Source organism: Papio anubis, chromosome 9 (genome assembly GCF_008728515.1).
Source record: "Papio anubis isolate 15944 chromosome 9, Panubis1.0, whole genome shotgun sequence".
Taxonomy (NCBI): Eukaryota; Metazoa; Chordata; class Mammalia; order Primates; family Cercopithecidae; genus Papio; species Papio anubis.
Window position 1 is genome coordinate 106,901,383 of NC_044984.1, and position 19,047 is coordinate 106,920,429.

General features: G+C 44.8%; 2 long non-coding RNA genes across 2 annotated transcripts in view; both read left to right on the forward strand.

Moving 5' to 3' along the window:
• Positions 1–2,709: 2,709 nt before the first annotated feature.
• On the forward strand, positions 2,710–17,764 carry LOC103876067. Its single transcript, XR_002515864.2, has 3 exons — positions 2,710–3,704; positions 3,841–4,017; positions 17,726–17,764. It is a non-coding gene; the product is annotated as an uncharacterized LOC103876067 (long non-coding RNA).
• Positions 17,765–17,792: 28 nt separating this feature from the next.
• Positions 17,793–19,047, forward strand: part of LOC116268936 — a 39,228-nt gene continuing 37,973 nt past the window's right edge. The window contains exon 1 of the long non-coding RNA XR_004176207.1: positions 17,793–17,936. This is a non-coding gene — a long non-coding RNA (uncharacterized LOC116268936). The remainder of the gene's footprint in view (positions 17,937–19,047) is intronic.

Sequence of the window (19,047 nt, forward strand, 5' to 3'; positions counted from 1 at the left end):
AACTCAGATTAGAATACAGGCCTTTTCTAGCCTTATAAATGGTATTTTCAGCTAGGCATGGTGGCTCACACTGTAATACCAACACTTTAGGAGGCCAAGACGGGAGGATAGATTGAAACTAGGAGTTTGAGATCAGCCTGGGTAGCAAAGTGAGACCCCCACCTCTACAAAAATAAAAATAAAAATAAATTAGCTGGTTGTGGTGGCACGCACCTGTAGTCCCAGCTACTCAGGAAGCTGAGGCAGGAGGATCGCTTGAGCCCAGGAGTTCAAGGCAACAGTGAGCTATGATGGCACCACTGCACTCCAGCCTGGGAGATGGAGTAAGACCCTGTCTCTAAATATATAAAAACAAACAAAAATAAGTAAATAAATTGTATTTTCCATCAAACCTGTGTATCTCATATTTCAGTTACGCTTTTAACATATCCCTGTACCACCCATACTATTGTTTAGCTAACTCTTTTTCCCCTTAAATCGATTCACTTTTTAAAATGTAAAGACATTTATTTAAAAGGAAAAATGTCACAAATATAAATGGAAAATCCTTTTGCTTGCCAAATGAAAGTAAATGACAATAAATACGAGGCAAACAAAACAACGTTATTAAGCTCTAGCAAGGCAACTTACTCGATAAAACATCAACTCTTGTGAAACAAAAGTTAGCATCTGCCCTGCACGCCAGGTTTAATATTGAGGGATATCTAGGGATACTTAAAGCTCTGGGCTGAGATCTGTTCCCTCTTTATTAAAAAGAAAAAGAAAAAGACACTAGCAAAGGCGGGAGAGGTGTTCAGAACGCTGTAGCACTAGCCTGAGACTTTCTCCTCCTCATAAGCAGAAGGATTGGAAGGGAATAGAAAAGGGAATGAATTTCTCCCAAGGTGATTGTGTGCAATCTCAACCACCACCACAAGTCCTCGCTCTAGATGAATCTGGACAGCGAGAACTTCTTTTGAAACCATCCTCCAAAGAGTTAAAGAAACCAATGACTAACAGAAAATCTTGAGTTTCCAGAATGGCAGATAAGAAAAGGAACAACTTGCTGACACACGGAAACTCCCTCCACTTAGGAGATAAAGGAACTGGCTGAACTTGGTTGGACCCAATAGGGCCAACTGGAGTCTGCGCAGAACGGGCTTGCTGACGTCACAGCCCGACTTTCCGCCATGTGTTTCATACTAACTCCCCTCAAATTTGCACATGAGACCAATGAGATAGCAGGAAGAGATGACTGCCCATGGCCCAAAACTTTCCAGCCTTCCTCTTTCCTTCCACCAATCACCTACTAATTCCAATATCCACCTCCTAAACCTTTTCTAATAAAATTACTGCTTAAAGCCAGCCCTGGGAGACAAGATTTGAGCTTGATTCCTGTCTCTTCGGGAGCTGACTTTCAATATAAAGCTTTTCTTTTCTCAGAATCCCAGTGTCATGGTATTGGTTTTCTAGCCCATCAGGCAGCAAGTCCCTTTTGCTTGATAGCATTTTCTCCTTCTTTCCTTCCCTCACTCCCTATGCCTATAAGACCCTCACAGGACAGTGTCCCTATGGTTTTGGGGCTCACAGCCTGATTAGTGTCAATGACTCTAGACTTGTCATTGAAAGGAACTTGACCTTCCATGGATGGACAACTCTAAAGACTTACTCAAGAGGGCAGCTTGAGGGCACGGTAGTGTTTGAGTCATTGTCATTACTCAAAGCATGAGGATAAAGCAAGCTGCCTTCTCAGTGGATGTTTGTGTGGTGCCCTATAAGTTGGAGATTGTGGAGGGGGCGAGAAGGAAGAGGAGGAGGTGGGGAAGGAAGGAGGAGAGGGCAAAGGGAGGGCGGCTAGGTTGGTTCTCACCTTCACTTAAGAGGATATGGCTGAGACTCTGACTGTCCCCCACTATTGGTTCTCCCATCGCTCCATAGTCACAGGACAGCCACCCAGAATAAATAATATATTTCCCAGCTTCCACTGTGGCTAGGTAAGGCCCTGTAGTAGATGACATATAAGGGGAAGTGTCAGATAACAGTTTCCAGGATTTTTTTGTTTGTTTGTTTGTTTTTTGAGATAGGGTCTGGCTCTGTCACCCAGGCTGAAGTGCAGTGGCACGACCTCAGCTTACTGCAACCTCTGCCTCCCAGGTTCAAGCCCTCCTCCTGCCTCTGCCTCCTGAGTACCTGGGACTACAGGTGTGCACCACCATGATTGGCTAATTTGTTGTATTGTTTGTAGAGACAAGGTCTCACTTTGTTGCTTAGGCTGGTCTTGAACTCCTGAGCTAAAGTGATCTGCCCGCCTCAGCCTCCCAAAATACTGGGATTACAGGTGTGAGCTACGGCCCGGAAGAAATCTTCTTTAAAAGATAGCTGTTTGGGGGCTGGACACGGTGGCTCGTGCCTGTAATCTCAGCACCTTGGGAGGCCAAGGCAGGAGGATTGCTTGAGGCCAGGAGCTCAAGACCAGCCTGGGCAACATAGTGAGATCCTCTGTCTCTACAAAAAAAAATAATAATAAAATAGCCTGCCATGCTAGTGTGCACCTTGTAGTCCTAGCTACTCAGGCAGCTGAGGTGGGAGGATCACCTGAGCCCAGCAGTTGAGGTTGAGCCTATTGTGAGCTATGATCACACCACTGTACTTCAGCCTGGGCAACAAGAGTGAGACCTTGTCTCTTAAAAAAAAAAAAAATGGCTGTTTGGGCCCTTTGTTTTTATCTCTTCATCTCTTCCTCTTTCCAGTGTCCTGGAATTCGGATGTGATGGTTGGAATCAGGCAGCCATATTCAGTTATGAAGTGATCCTGAGAATGGAGTCTTCATACAGTGGAACAACAAGACGGAAGGAGCCTGGTCCCTGAGCCACTGCTTTTTTATTTTTATTTTTATTTTTTTTTTCTTTTAAAGAGAAACTTCCATCTTGTTAAAGTTCCTGTTATGTTGGGTCTCTACTATTCATTGCCAAACTTTATTCTAATATAAAAGGACAAGTGAACCCTGGATTAGGAATTAGAAGACCTGGGTCTAGCCCCGTTTCTCCAACTCATATTCCATGTGAATTTGGGGATGGAAAAGGATAAAGAGCCCCTGTGTTGCAATCCCTGGCATCCCTGGCTATTTTAAGCATCCAATGAGGTTTGCCCCTTGGGAGCTCTCAGTTCTCCTTGGAGCCCCATGCGTTTCTATTCCAAGGTGGGGGCAGGGTGCCCTGGGAAGGAGCAGAGTGGGGGCTGGTTTCTGCCTGAGTTTATTTTAGGTCTTACCCTGTCGAGTAGGCGATCGACGCACAAGTGGGACCCAGAGATGTGAGAGCATTCTGTGTTAGAGGGATAGCAGTCTTTGCTAACTGCTAAATAGCATCACAAATGGAGTATGTCTGTCCTTAAACCACCTTATCTTTCATCCTTCAAACCATGCCAAGCACGTATCCATAAAAGAGCAAATAGCCCCTTTCTCTCTTCCCCTCATAACATCCTCAGCAGCTGCACAATTGTTATGTATTTTAAATAAAGCATTTAAAGCCACTCAGAATGTAGCAACAATCACCATGGATACTCATCACTGAAATCCTTTGTTGCTATGGCAACGGTCCACCCTTTCCCCCCCCATCTTGCCTGTTTACCCTGAAACTGACATGTTGGTTATGGTGAATGATAGGAAAAAATTTCAGAGGAACTTCCAAGGGCACAGAAGCATGAAATATCTTGCCAGAAAATAGGTATTTTTCCATTATTGTAATAACTATGTTTCACTCTCCTATTTTATCAAGGATAGATGACTATTATTATGGGGGGACAAGAGGAAGATCAATGATGAATTAAAGCTAAAACAATCCCTTTTGTCATATCCTTTAGGTGATTTTTAATAGCCATTCTTGCTGCATTGAAAATGTGGTTGGTAGCAATCCAGGAGTATTAAACTGTTGGTACCATTTGACCCACATCCTGCAATTTTTAAAAACACTCCAAGAAGACTCTTTAGGAGGAAAAACCAATCTGTACAAAGGTATTCACAGCAGCCTTTATGGGACGGTAAGAAACAAGAAGCAGACATATGCCTGGTGTTGGGGAGTGGTTATGTGAAGTGATCAGAACGGGACATGGTGTGATTCTTTGAAGCTTTGACAAATGATGGGTAGGACACGGCTGTACATTTGCTAGTTTAGAGGAATGATGTGAAATGAATCAAGCAAGGTGTAATTGATCCCAACAACTACAGGTATGAGCTCTGAAAACACGTGTGTGCTTTAAGCAAGATTGGGAGAATCTGGAGATTCTGAGCTCCTCCTGGGTCGGTAATCTTTTTGAGAATCTGAGAATGCCTTAGGCTATCTCCCCAGGAAAATTCCTAGACAGGCAACATTTTGCATATAATTATAGGAGATTCATGGCTCCCCTGATGCCCATTTAAGGACTACTTACTCCTCCCCACAAAGGTCCATCAACTCCAGGTTTATCATTTATTTATTTTTATAGAGACAGGGCCTCACTATGTTGCCCAAGCTGGTCTTGAACTCCTGGGCTCAAGTGAACCACCCTCCTTGGCCTCCTAAAGCTCTGGGATTATAGGCATGAACCGCTGTGCTTGGCCAACTGCATATCTTAAAGATACACTCACAGGCCCCTATGAGGCACATACAAGGATAATCATTGACTGTGGAGGTAGAAGTTGGAATAATCAATTTGCTTACATTGGAAAGGAAGATGTGAGGTAGGAAATCAGCAGGACCTGTTTTCTAAGCACTAGCCATGACCCTGGTCACAACCCCGCTGATCAAAACAGAATCCGGTCAAAATAGGATGCAGTAAAGGGACCGGCTGAAACCAGCTAAAATCAAGATAGCAATGAAAGTGGCTTCCAGTTGCCCTCATTGCTCATTATACACTAATTATAATGCATTTGCATGCTAAAAGACATTCCCACCAGTGTAGCCAGAATAAAGGTAATTTCTGGAATTTTGGAGCTATGCTTTAAGAGGAAAATTCTGAATGGTTTTAAAATACTAAGTTAAGAGCACACCAACAGCGGAAAATGACCACATTGCCCTAAGACTTGGTTTATGCCACAATCACTGCAAGGCAGGAAAAAGCTGTGGCCCTAGTGTAGTCAGAATAAAGGTAATTTCTGGCATTACCTTTACAGTTTACAAATGCCATGGCAATGTCCAAAAGTTACTTTATATGGTTTAAAAGGGGAGGAACCCTGGGTTTTGGGAACTCTCCACCCCTTTTCTAGCAAATTTGTGAATAACCCACCCCTTATTTAGCATACAGTTAAGGAGTAGCTATAAATGTAGCTAGCCAGCAATCCAGGAGTGCTGCTCTGCCTATGCAGCAGCCATTTGCTTGTACTCTGTTTGGCTTTCACTTTACTGTGTTGGCTTGCTCTTAAATTCTTTCCTACGTGAAGCCAACAACCCTCCTGGGGTGAGCCCCAATTTTGGGATTTGCCTGCCTCAGATGGGTGAAATAAAGGGGCTTTGCACACAGTAGGTGCTCAGGTAACTTTTCCCTCCAATTTTAACTCATTATTATTTTTTTCTCCAATTAAAAAAAATTATTTATTTATTTATGAGACAGGGTCTTACTCTGTCACCCAGGCTGGAGTACAGTGGCATCATGATGGCTCATTGCAATCTCCATCTCCTGGGCTCAAGTGATCCACCCACATCAGCCTCTCGAGTAGCTGGAACTACAGCCGCATGCCACTATGCCTGGCTAACTTTTGTATTTTTTGTAGAGGGGGGGTTTCACCATGTTGCCCAAGCTGGTCTCAAACTCCTGGGCTGAAGTGATTCGCTCAACTTGGCCACCTAAAGTGCTGAGATTACAGGTGTGAGCCACTGCATCCGGCCTCATCATCATTATTATTAAGACAGGGTCTTCCTCTGTTGCCCAGGCTGGAGTGCAGTGGTGTGATCATAGCTCACGGCAGCCTCCAATTTCTGGGTTTCTAGTGATCCCCTCAACTCAGCCTCCCAGAATGCTTGGATTACAGGTGTGAGCTCCTGTACCCGCCTTTAACTCATATTGAAGTAAAACATTCATACAAAGAAACACATAGACCATTGAGTGTGTAGTTTGATGAATTGTCACAAACTGAACATGCCAATGTAACCAGCATTTAGGTCAAGAGAGAGAATGTTACAGTCCCAGCCCCCAAGTCCCCATGTGTCCTCTTCCAGTCACTATCCTTCAACAAGGGGAACCACTATTTTGACTTCTATTAACATGTATTGATTTTGCCTATTTTTGCACTCAATGTAAATAGAATTATATAGTATATACTCTTTTGTGTCTGACTTCTTTTGTTCAACACTGTATTTGTGGGATTCATCCATGTTGCTGTATGTAGTTGTAAAACATTTATTTGCATTGCTGTATAGTATTCTATTTTGTAAATATGCCACAATTTGTCATCCTGTTTACTGTTGAACATTTTGATAGTTTCTAGTTTTTGTTTTGTTTGCTATTATGAGTACTACCTGGAACCTTTTAGTACGTATCTTCTAGTGAGCAATTGGAAGCGTTTCTCTTTAGAATATACCTAGGAATGGAATTGGTGGGATAGAGTGTGCATGCATGTTCAGTTTTAGTAGACAGAACAATTTTCTGAAGTCACTGTGCTGATCTGCACTCCCTTTTCAGGGAATTCTGCATGTGTCTCCACCTTTATGTCGGTCACACCATTTCAGGGCTCACCATTCCCAATAAAGCCACTTGTGGAAGTAACCACCTCTTGTCTGACTCCTCATGTCAATTTCTTTCTTGTTTGTGAACCATCTCATCTCTGTCCACATGAATTAGCTCCTTGAGAAGGCTTCTGTCTTTCCACCAGTTGCCTTGAAAACAGGTTAGTATGGTTTGACTCTGTGTCTCCACCCAAATCTCATGTTGAATTGTAATCACCAGTGTTGGTGGAGGGACCTGGTGGGAGGTGACTGCATCATGGGGGCAGATTTCCTCCTTGCCATTTTTAATGATAGGGAACAAGTTCTCAAGAGATATGATTGTTTAAAAGTGTGTAGCATCTCCCCCTTCGCTCTCTCTCTCCTCCTCTGCCATGGTAAGGCGTGCTTGCTTCCCCTTCGCCTTCTGCCATGACTGTAAGTTTCCTGAGGCCTCCCAGCCATGCTTCTGGTACAGCCTGCAGAACTGTGAGTCAGTTAAACATCTTTTCCTCATAAATTACCCAGTCTCAGATAGTTCTTTATACCAGTGTGAGAACGGACTAATACACATTGGATGCTAATGTTTGTTGAATACATGAGTGACTGATTCAGTTCTTCTGGAACAAATTCTAAATATTTGCTTTCCTGTTTTTATTTTGGAGCCATGCTTTAAGAGGAAAATTCTGAATGGTTTTAAAATACTGAGTTAAAAGCACACCAACAGTGGAAAATGACCACATTGCCCTAAGACTCAGTTTATGCCACAATCACTGCAAGGCAGGAAAAAGCTTTGGCCCTAGTGTAACCAGAATAAAGGTAATTTTTGGAATTTGCCTCCAGGATTGGGTTGTAACCTGCCAATTTGAGCTGTGATGTCTGCTTCTGTTGTGGGTTATTTCCCAGAGATTAAATGTTTCAAACTCATCATCTGTCATGGGCCCTGGCAGGCCTTGATGTTGTCATCAGAGTGTGGGAATGGAACGAAAAGCACAGAACCGGCTGGGCATGGTGGCTCATGCCTGTAATCCCAACCAAGGGATTTGGGAGGCTGAGGCAGGCAGATCACCTGAGGTCAGGAGTTCGAGACCAGCCTGGCCAACATGGCAAAACCCCATCTCTAAAACAGGTACAAAAATTAGCCTGGTGTGGTGGTGGGCACTTGTAATCCCAGCTACTCGGGAGACTGAGGCAGGAGAATCGCTTGAACCTGGGAGGCAGAGGTTGCAGTGAGCTGAGATTGTACCATTGCACTGCAGCCCAGGCAACAAAGTGAGACTCCATCTCAAAAAAAAAAAAAAAAAAAAAAAAAGGAAAAGTGCAGACTCACACTGAGTACCTAGCACAGGATGGGCCCTGGGCTAGGTGCTGTCTCCTACAATAGCTCATTTAATTTAATTGAGTTTCACAATAATACCAGTATCCTCTTCTCTAATCTTACCACTCTCAGAGAATAGCATTTTCATTCATCCAGTCACTAAAACTAGAAATTTAAGAGCTATCCTTGACAGCTTTCTCTCCCTCATCCCTACATCTGATCCATCACCAGACCCTGCTGTACCTTCCCACTTCTCCCTACCCCTACTGCCACCTTTCTGGGCCAAGCGACCACCATCTCCTGCCTGAACCACTGCAGCAGGCTCTGAGCTAGATTTCTGCTCCCATTTCTGTTGCCTACAGTCTGCTCTCCAGAAAAATCACTCTACGTGGCCGGGCGTGGTGGCTCATGCCTGTAATCCCAGCACCTTGGGAGGCCGAGGCAGGAGGATTGCTTGAGGCCAGGAATTCAAGACCAGCCAGGGCAACATGGCAAAACCCTGTCTCTACAAAAAATATGAAAATTATCCAGGTGTGGTGGTGCATGCCTATAGTCCCAACTACTCAGGAGGCTGAGGTGGGAGAATCATCTGAGGCTGAAGTGAGCCAAGGTTGAACTACTGCAGTTCAGCCTGGGTGACAGAGCTAGATCCTGTCTCAAAAAGAAAAAGAGAATCACTCTGCTTAAAATCCTTTAGTGGCTCCCGGTTGCAGATATTGTGGATGCCCTGCTCATAGGTCCTGGGCACACATCATTTCTGGGCATGCAGACCCCATGGCTTCCAACAGCAGCCCCTTTGACTCTTAGTCTGGGGGCTTTATCTGGCTATTCGAAGGGCAGGTTAGAAGTGCCAGGAGTAAACACTACTCCACCCCCAGCCCCCCCCACCCCGCCCCGCAGTATTCCTCAACCAATGACTGATGGAAGTTGATGGATAAATATCCCAGATCTCTCACCCCTTGGTTGGGATTCCATTGAGTAGTGCTCTATGGATCTCCCCAGGCTCCTTGCTGGATTTGAGCCCCAGTTGTCCCAGTGGTAAGCTGCTTAATGATGCATCCTGTATTGGCTTCCTTCCTTTCCCTTCCTCTCTAGTGCCTCCTGAAATCACTTCCCAAATAAACTACTTGCAGTCACATCTTTGACTCAGGGTCAGTTTCTGGGGGAACCCAAACGAGGACACTCACCATTGCATTCGACATGATATCCAACCTTCTCATCATGGTCTACGAGTCAGGTATGACCTGCTTCCTGGCTGCTGCCTCCTTCAACACTCCAGTTGCACTGGGCTTTCACCTCCTCAGATACATTGAGATTCTGTGGCCTCAGGGCCTCTCTCTGGGTTCTTCTGTCTTTCTGGAATGCTCTCTTTGTTCCTCTTTTCTGGTTTCATTGCGTGGGTCATTTCCCCCAAAGAGCCTCCCTGCCCTCCACAGCCCAAGCTCAGTGCCCCATGTGGTCCCCTCTGCAGCTCCTGTTCCTTTCCTCCCTAGCGTGTATCATCATTTGTAATGATATATTTATTTGTCTCTGTTCAATGCTTACATTCCTCCCCAGATTGTAAGCCTCTTTGAGGGTAACAATGTCTATCTTGTTTACTTACTATATTCCCAGAGCCCGCCTCACAGAGGTGTCTGGTTTGGGGCTGTCACATTGTCCGGTTCCAGGGCTCATTCTCATAACATTCTTCAAGAGTGGCGTCCCCTAGAGTTGTGTGACATGACAGCTCTGCTGCCGTGGTCAGAAACCAATCTGACTTGCTGTCATGTCAGTGCCTCCCCACGCATGTGGATTTTTTCCCACCCCAAAGGCTCAGGAACCACAGAACGTAACCCTGATGAACCTGACTCCAATTAGGAGCTTGCAGTTGGCTGGTGAGAATTCCCAGACAGCCCCGAGGGTGTCTCCTCCCACTCCTTGAAGAATCTGTAGCCTGGTGTTCACTGTGCTGGCTCAAGGGTCAGAGTGAGGAGTGCTTGGTAATTGCACTGAGCCAAAGACACTCACTTCCCAATTATTGGGCATTTGAAGTTATTTGATGTGGGAAAAACCTCCACGCTGAGGAACTGCCTCTGAGCTGAAGCGAGAACATCTGTGAGAGCACAGGCTCAGGGCTCACAAAACACACTGTCCCTTCTGCTATTAGCAATTTTCTCTGGCCTGGGCACAGCTGGGCCAAAATGAACACTTAAAAATACCCTTATCAAAGTGTAATTTATATGCAATAACTCTATAAACAATAAACTTTATGGATCTGTGATTTACATGCAACGATGCATCCAATTTAGGTCGACAGTTTGATGAGTTTTGACAGATGTATACACCCCTGTAACTGCCACCCCAATGAAGATATAGGACATTTCTGTCACCCCAGAAACTTTCCTCATTCCTCTTTGCCATCAATCACTATGTCCTCAACCCCAGACAACCACTGAACTGCCTTCTATCACTATAGATTTCTAGAGTTTCAGGCTGGGTGCAGTGGCCTCACGCCTATAATCCCAGTAGTTTGGGAGGTCGAGGCCGGTGGATCACTTGAGGTTAGGAGTTCAAGACCAGCCTGGCCAACATGGCAAAACCCCATCTCTACTAAAAATACAAAAATTCGCTGGGTGTGCTGGCAGGCACCTATAATCCCAGCTACTCCAGAGGCTGAGGCAGGAGAATTGCTTAAACCTGGGAGGTGGAGGTTGCAGTTAGCCGAGACTGTGCCACTGAACTCCAGCCTGGGTAACAGAGCAAGACTCTGTCTCAAAAAAGAGAAAAAAAAAAAATTCCTAGAGTTTCATATATATGGATTCAAACAATATATAATCTTTTGTGTCTGGCTTCTTTTGCTCAGCATAATGTTTTTGAGATTCATTCATGTTATTTTTGTGTTTTAGTTCATTCCTTTTTAATTGCTAAATAGTATTCCAGTGTATGGATAGACCATAATTTGTTTATCTGTGCACATATTGGTGGACATTTGGGTCACCTACAGTTTTTGACTATTATGAATGAAGCTGCTGTGTCCAAGTCTTTGTATGGGTGTATGTTTTCCTGTCTCTTGGGTAAATGTCTAGGAGTGAAATTTCTGGGTCACGTGTTTAGTGTATGCTGAGCACTGTAAGAAATTGTCAAACTCTTTTCCAAAGCTGGTCCATTTTGCATAGTCACCAGCAATGGATGAAAAATCCGTTGCTCCATATCACAAACACCTGATATTGTCAGTCTTATTAATTTTAGCTATTCTGGTGTGTGTGTAGTGGTATCTCATTGAGGCACTGAGGTTTTTTTTTTGTTTTGATTTTATTTTTGTTGTTGCTGTTGGTTGTTTTTTTTTTTTTTTTTTTCCCCCGAGATGGAGTCTCACTCTGTCTCCCAGGCTAGAGTGCAGCGGCGGGATCTTAGCTCACTGCATCCTCCACCTCCTGGGTTCAAGTGATTCTTCTGCCTCAGCCTCCCAAGCAGCTGGGATTACAGGCACGTGCCACCATGCCTGGCTAATTTTTGTATTTTCAGCAGACACGGCCCGGCCTCATTGAGGTTTTAATTTGCATCTCGTACTGATTAAGGATGTTGCATACAACTGGGTGCAGTGGCTCACGCCTATAATCCTAGCACTTTGGGAGACTGAGGCGGGCAGATTGCTTGAGCTCAGGAGTTGGGAGACTAGCCTGGGAAACATGGCAAAACCCTGTCTCTACAAAAAATTTTTAAAAAATTCAGCTGGGTGTGGTGGTGCACACCTGTGGTCCCAGCTACTTGGGAGGCTGAGGCGGGAGGATCGCTTGACCCTGGGAAATCAAGGCTGCAGTGAGTTGTATCATACCACTGCACTCCAGCCTGGGTGACAGGGCAAGACCCTGTCTCAAAAAAAAAGAAAAAAAGAGAAAAAGATGTTACACACTTTTTCATGTGCTCATTGGCCACTTATATATCTTCTCTTGTGAACTGTCTGTTCAAATATTTTGCCCACATTTTAATTGGGCTATTTGCTCATTATGGAATTATAAGATTATGTATTCCAAAGGCAGTGGGTAGAGCTATTCAAGGTTCTCAGTGTAATGCCAGGGGTTCTTAGTCTCCTCTTGTTTCTGGGGTCTGGCCAGGATAACAGACTTGGACAAATGTAACTGAAGGTGGAGAAAGAGACATAAATTATGTTAGCATAAAACACTCAGGAGTCATCTAACCTCAAACTTCAGTACTGAAGTGTTTGAATCTGAATCACCTGGAGGACTTGTTCGAATACAGATTCCCTGAGGGCACCACTCCCAGAGTTTCTGCATTAGTGGGTGATATGCTTTGGCTCTGTATCACCACCCAAATCTCGTGTCAAATTGCAATCCCCACGTGTCAGGGGAGGGACCTTGTGGGAGGTGATTGGCTCTTGGGGGAGGTTTCCCTATGCTGTTCTTGTGATAGTGAGTGAGTTCGCATGAGATCTGATGGTTTAAAACTGTGTGGCAGTTCCCCGCCTCACCCTTTCTGTCCTGCCGCCATATAAGATGTGCCTTGCTTCCCCTTTGCCTTCTGCAATGATTGTAAGTTTCCTGAGGCCTCCTCAGCCATGTGGAACTGTGAGTCCATTAAATCTTTATAAATTACCCAGTCTCAGGGAGTTCTTTATAGCAGTGTGAAAACGGACTAATACAGTAAGTGTGGAGTGGGTTGTGAGAATCTGAATTTCTAGACAGCTTCCAGGTGATGCCAATGCTACTAGTCTATAGACCACACTTTGGCCAGGCGTGGTGGCTCATGCCTGTAATCCCAGGGTTCTGGGAGGCCAGGGTGGGAGGACTGTTTGATGCCTGGAGTTTGAGACCAGCCTGGGCAACACATTGAGACCTACCCTGAGCTCCACAAAAAATTAGCCAGGTGTGTTGGTACTTGCCTGTAGTCCCAGTTACTCGAGAGGCTGAGGTGGGAGAATCACTTGAGCCCAGGAAGTCAGGATAGTAGTGAGCAATCATGGAGCCATTGCACTCCAGCCTGGGCAATAGAGTAAGACCCTGTCTCCAAAATTAATTTTAAAAAAATACAGAGAACACACTTTAAGTAACACCTTATAGATGCTCAAGCTTGAAGTGAGACCCTAGTGAGGACCTTTTACTCCCCACTTCTCCATTTTATAATCACCAAAGTGCTCCCTTCCTCCTCTGCCTACCCATCCATCCCACTCTGAAGAGCCAATGGACAGAACTGAATGACTGACAACCCACATTGTCTCCCTGGAGAGGACCAAAGGAATCCAAGGGACCAAGGAAGAAAGAGAAAAGCAATCAAGCAAGAGAAGTAAATACATCTACCAACCTCAAAAGGAGTGGACACACAGGGTGCCCTAAAAGTCTAGAGCAGAGGCCATAAACTATCTGCAATTGTCTGGATATGTATTTCATTTTGGAGGGTGCCTCCACCGTGTTTAAAATTCTTTGAAATCAATTGTTAACATTTATATACTTGGAGATTTTATCTAAAAAAGCTGGCCGGGCATGGTGGCTCACACCTGTAACCTCAGCACTTTGGGAGGCTGAGGCAGGAGGATCGTTTGAGCCCAGGAATTCGAGACCAGCCTGAGCAACACAGTGAGACAACCCCCTCTCCAAAAAAAAAAAATGTAGCCAGGTGTAATGCTCCTTGCCTGTGGTCCTGCCTACTTGGGAGGCTGTTGTGGGAGGATCGCTTGAGCCTGGGAGGTCAGGGCTTCAGTGAGCTATGATTGCATGGCTATACTCCAGCCTGGGCGACAAAGTGAGACTCTGTCTCATAAATAAATAGATAAATAAATAAATAAATAAATAGGATTTACACTTGAAAAAATTAGGAAATCCTGCCATACTGGTCCCCATGCATACTATTCTCCCATAGTGACTCTGAGTCTTCTTCCGTCTGCCTAGGGGTGGTCACAGCTCTCATGGTAGCTAGGCCCTGTGTACCTTGTCACCCTTGTTGGTTCCATTAATTCTGCCACACTGTGTAAATAGATAATTCATTCACTCTCTTCAGTTTACCCTGTGCTATCTGCTTCCTTCCTTGGCTACTTATTACAGATCTTCAAGCATTAACGGTATGATACTGATGTATGTTACCACTTCTGTCACAAAGATAATGCTATAATCCTCCATCTCCACGTCATCTTTCAGTCTCAGTTTTCTCATCCAAAAAAGTGCGAATGAAAATACCCACTGCTTGGAAGTCAGATTAAATATGTTGCTACCTGGCACATACAAATGTGAGTTTCTTTCCAACATCACATTTTGGAGAATAAAAATAGCCCTGGCAGAAATGTCTCAACAGGTTGTCCTAAGCCTAGTTTCTATTTTTTGCTTTCAAAGCCAGAATCATGTTGTTTTTCACTGTTTAGGATCATCATTGCCATAATGATCTGTTAGGGCCCCGCTTCTGGTAATAGTCATAAACAACAATATCTGCCACTTACTGAGGGTTACTATACACCAGGGACTTCCCACACATTGTCTTTTTTAAAATTTTATTCTGTCCAGGTGTGGTGGCCCATGCCTGTAATCCCAGCACTTTGGGAGGCTGAGATGGGCAGACCACCTGAGATCAGGAGTTCAAGACCAGCCTGGCCAACATGGTGAAATCCCATCTCTACTAAAAGTACAAAACTTATCTGGGCATGGTGGCAGGCACCTGTAATCCCAGCTACTCAGGAGGCTGAGGCAGGAGAATGGCTTGAACCCAGGAGAGATGGGGGTTTGCTATGTTGCCCAGGCTGTTCTCAAACTCCTGGGTTCAAGCCATTCTCCTGCCTCTGCCTCCTGAGTTGTTGGGATTACAGGTATGAATCACTTCGCCTGGCATCATGTATTACCTTATTGAAAGCTCACAGCAACTGTAGGAGGTGAGTGCCATTATTTGTTTGTTTGTTTTTGTTTGTTTTTTGAGCTGGAATCTCACTCTGTCACCCAGGCTGGAGTGCCATGGCGTGATCTCCACTCACTGCAACCTTCACCTCCCGGGTTGAAGCGATTCTTGTGTGTCTCAGCCTCCTGAGTAGCTGGGATTAAAGGCATGCGCCACCATGCCCGACTAATTTTTGTATCTTTAGTAGCGATGGGGTTTTGCCATGTGGTCAGGGTGGTCTTGACCTCCTGACCTCAGGTGATCCGCCCGTCTCAGCCTCCCAAAGTGCTGGGATTACAGGCGTGAGCCACCACACCTGGTCGTGAGTGCCGTTATTAACCCCCTTTCCCAGATGAGGAAACAGGTGTTGGTATTAAACTGAGGCTTCAAGAGAGTTGTTTTCCCAGGGTCAAGTGGTAGAGCTAGGATTTGAACCCAGGCTGGTCTGACTTCAGAACTTGATCTGCACTCCCCTCACTATAGATGTCTAATGAATTATTGCATATATTTCTAACGTATCCTGTTATATGTCAGACACCCATAATTCACCTTGTAGTGGGACTTTCTGAAAAATCCTATGTCAGGTGCAGGCTGTATTAGTTTTCTCTTGCTGGCAACGCAGGTGTCCTCAGCAGAGAAACAGACCCATCGTCAATTCCCCTTCCTCTCCACGTGTCCCAGGCTAAGCCAATCCAGTGCTTCCCATTCCACTAGCCACACTAATTGACTCAGGAATGGGCATTAGATGAAAACTGGCCAATCAGAGTGAATTTCAGGAATGCTGGCAGGAGTCACCAGAAGACTGCTCCCTTCTGAAGCTGGACTTGAATCTGAGAAAATGTGGCCTGGGGCTGCTGGTGGCCAGCTTGTCCCCATTAGGTGACACTATGCAGACAGAAGAGCCAAGCAGCAATGGAGGAAAATCAGGTACCTAAAGTTAGCTCAACCCCTGCCTCATTCAGTTATACAATTCAATAAGTTCTTTTCTTCTCCCCAGTTTAAAGTTTACTGTGTTATGTTCACTCTCAGTTGGAAGGATCTTAGCTGATACAGCAGGTCAAAGCCTTTTTAGGTAAAGCATTTGCCACTTGATCTTTGTGGTATGATTCTGGCCACCTTATTGTCAAATCTCAGATGTAACAGCATTTCATCTGTAAATATTTCATATCTTTTTTTTTTTTTTTGAGATGGAGCCTCACTCTGTCACCCAGGCTGGAGTGCAGTGGCACGATCTCGCCTCCACCTCCTGGATTTAGGCAGTTCTCCTGCCTCAGCCTCCTGAATAGCTGGGACCACAGGCATGCGCCACCACACCTGGCTAATTTTTGTATTTTCAGTAGAGACGGGGTTTTGCCATGTTGGCCAGGCTGGTCTTGAACTCCTGACCTCAAGTGATCTGCCTGCCTTGGCCTCCCAAAGTGCTGAAATTACAGGCGTGAGCCACCGTGCCTGGTCATCCATCATATCTTTAAAAGGCAAAAATTATTTAAGAAAATATAACCAGAATAGCATTAAAAATGAAAAATTGGCTGGGCATAGTGACTCACACCTGTAATCCCATTGATTTGAGAGGCCAATATGGGAGCCACATTTGAGGCCAAGAGTCTGGGCAGCATATCCAGACTCCACCTCTACAAAAAAAAAAAAAAAAAAAAAAAAAAAAAAGAAAAAACCGAAACAAACAAACAAGCAAACAAATAGCTTGGTGTAGTGGCACACACCTGTAGTCCCAATTACTCAGGAGGCTGAGATAGGAGGATCACTTGAGCCCAGGAGGTCAAGGCTGCAGTGAGCTATGATCTTGCCACTGCACTCCAGCCTGGGCAACACAGTGAGATCTTGTCTCTAAATATAAATAAGTACAAATAAAATGAAAATCAGCTATAATGTAGAATCGTATTTATGACTAACTGTTGCAACCAAACTTTTCCAAAAATTTCCCATGAAAGGTATAATTATACTCATTAAAAATTGCTCCTTAAAAACTGTCAGTGACTTTGTTGTTTGAATTTAAGATCTTTAAATACATTTTGGGAAATGAGATGCAGAGAGACATCAAGAACCTATTAGCAGGAGTTGAGACCAGTATGCAAAACGTGGCAAAACCCTGTCTCTACAAATAATACAAAAATTAGCCAGGCATGGTGGCTGTGAGCCTGTGGTCCCAGCTACTTGGGAGGCTGAGACGGGAGGATGGCTTGAGCCTGGGAGGCTGAGGTTGCAGTGAGCCAAGACTGCACTACTGTACTCCAGCCTGGGCAACAGAGTGAAATCCTATCTCCAAAAACAAAACAAAACAAAAAAACAAACCCATTAGGAGTGGGAGTGTGAGCATATAGATGTGTGTGCGCACATACACACATTTCTTCTTATGTGTGTGTTTATGGAGCCAAAAGACTGCATAACCCTAATTGGAAATCTAACAGTAAAGCCATTTTGATGTTGCAAGCAGCTGGTAAGCGGGAATTTACAAACTACAAAGAGTAAAATATAAATAAAGAAGCTGAAGAAAAAAAAAAAAGAGAGAAACAGAAAGGACACCTACGGTTGCCAGTAACTAGGGATGGATGAAATAAGAAGCATTTTCAGTTTTAGTCAAACCTTTAGAATTTTTCAAAATGCTTAAATGAGAAAAATAAGGAGGTGGAGTGCGTGTGGGAGTGGGCACTGCCAATTTAGATGAAGCTAAAATTTTAAATCTTGTTAAACAATCCCAACAAATTGGCATTCAAAGTGTGCTATTAATAAAAGCGTTCCTTTAAAAAAAAGGCTTGGTGTAAACCACTTTTTTTCTCTTCTCTCTTCTCTCTCTCTCTCTCTCTCTCCCTCTCCCTCTCCCTCTCTCCTTCCTTCCTTCCTCTTTCCCTTCCCTTCCCTTCTTTCTTTTTCTTTCTTTTGACAGGGTCTCACTCTGTTGGCCAGGCTGCAGTGCAGTGGAGCGATTTCGGCTCACTGCAACATCTGTCTCCCGGGCTCAAGCGATCCTCTCACTTCAGCCTCCTGAGTAGCCAGGACCACAGGTGCATGCCACCACCCCCGCCTAACTTTTGTAATGTTTGTAGAAGTGGGATTTCGCAAGGTTACCCAGGCCAGTCTTGAGCTCCCAGATTCAGGTGATCCTCCTACCTTGGCCTCCCAAAGTGCTGGGATTACAAGTGTGAACCACCACCCCTGGCCTCCCCTTTCTACTTTCCCTTAATATGCTAAGGTACTTGGGTTACAAAGACTGTTCAACTTTTAGTTCCTTTGTTTATTAGCTGTGTGACCATGGAGAGTTAACTAGAACTTTCTGAGCCTCAGCCTCCAGGCTAAGTTAAAAAATTTTTTTGTAGACATAGGTTTTATAGACAGCACTACTATGTTGCCCAGGCTGGTTTTGAACTTCTGGCCTCAAGCAATCTTCCCTCCTTGGCCTCCCAAAGAGCTGTGATGAAAGGCATGAGCCACCATTCCTGGTCTGATCTCTGTTTTTAAGTATTGGCAATGAAGTCACATTTTTCTAGAACACCAATGAAACCAAACAGAATATGTTCTGCAGGCCACATTTGGCCACAATCCTCTGGGTTGCATCAGTTGCCTTAAAGAGGCAGAGAATGAGATGATTTCAGCGCTGGAAAGATGTTCTGCTCCATTTCATCCTTGGAATGGCTATCATGTCAAATGCAGGTACAAGATAATAACTAATATTATGGAGTGCCCACTGTGTGCCAGACACTCTCCCTAGCACTTTACTTGAGCTAATTTGTGAATACGTCCAACAACTACTTGTTTTCATTTGGGTCACAAATGAAAGTTTCATAAATGAGCTGAAAGTCCAGGTTAGGCACTGAGCCACTCAATGAAAACCCTGCACATTGGGGTCAGCAGTTCCATCAGAGACTAGCTAAGGAGGGACTTTGGTTGGCTAACTCCCTGAGGCCCTCCACTCCCCTCAATTTTCCTTTGAGGATCCTTAGAAAGAGGGGGAACAGAAGTGTTCCCCGACGAGGAACAACAGGGAAGACAAAATGCCCAGGGGCAGCGACCTCTGATTTGGGGAACAGCAAAATGAGGGAATGATTGAGGGGGAGGGAGGGGCATGTGAAGGGATTCTGCCTGTACCCTTAGAGGCAGCCTTAGCATGTTAAGGGGTGGTGGGAGGTGGGGGTGGTGGGGGGAGGAAGGGGTGGTGCTGGAGGAGGGAGAGAATCGGCGGCGCAATCAATCATCGATCAATCTATCCAT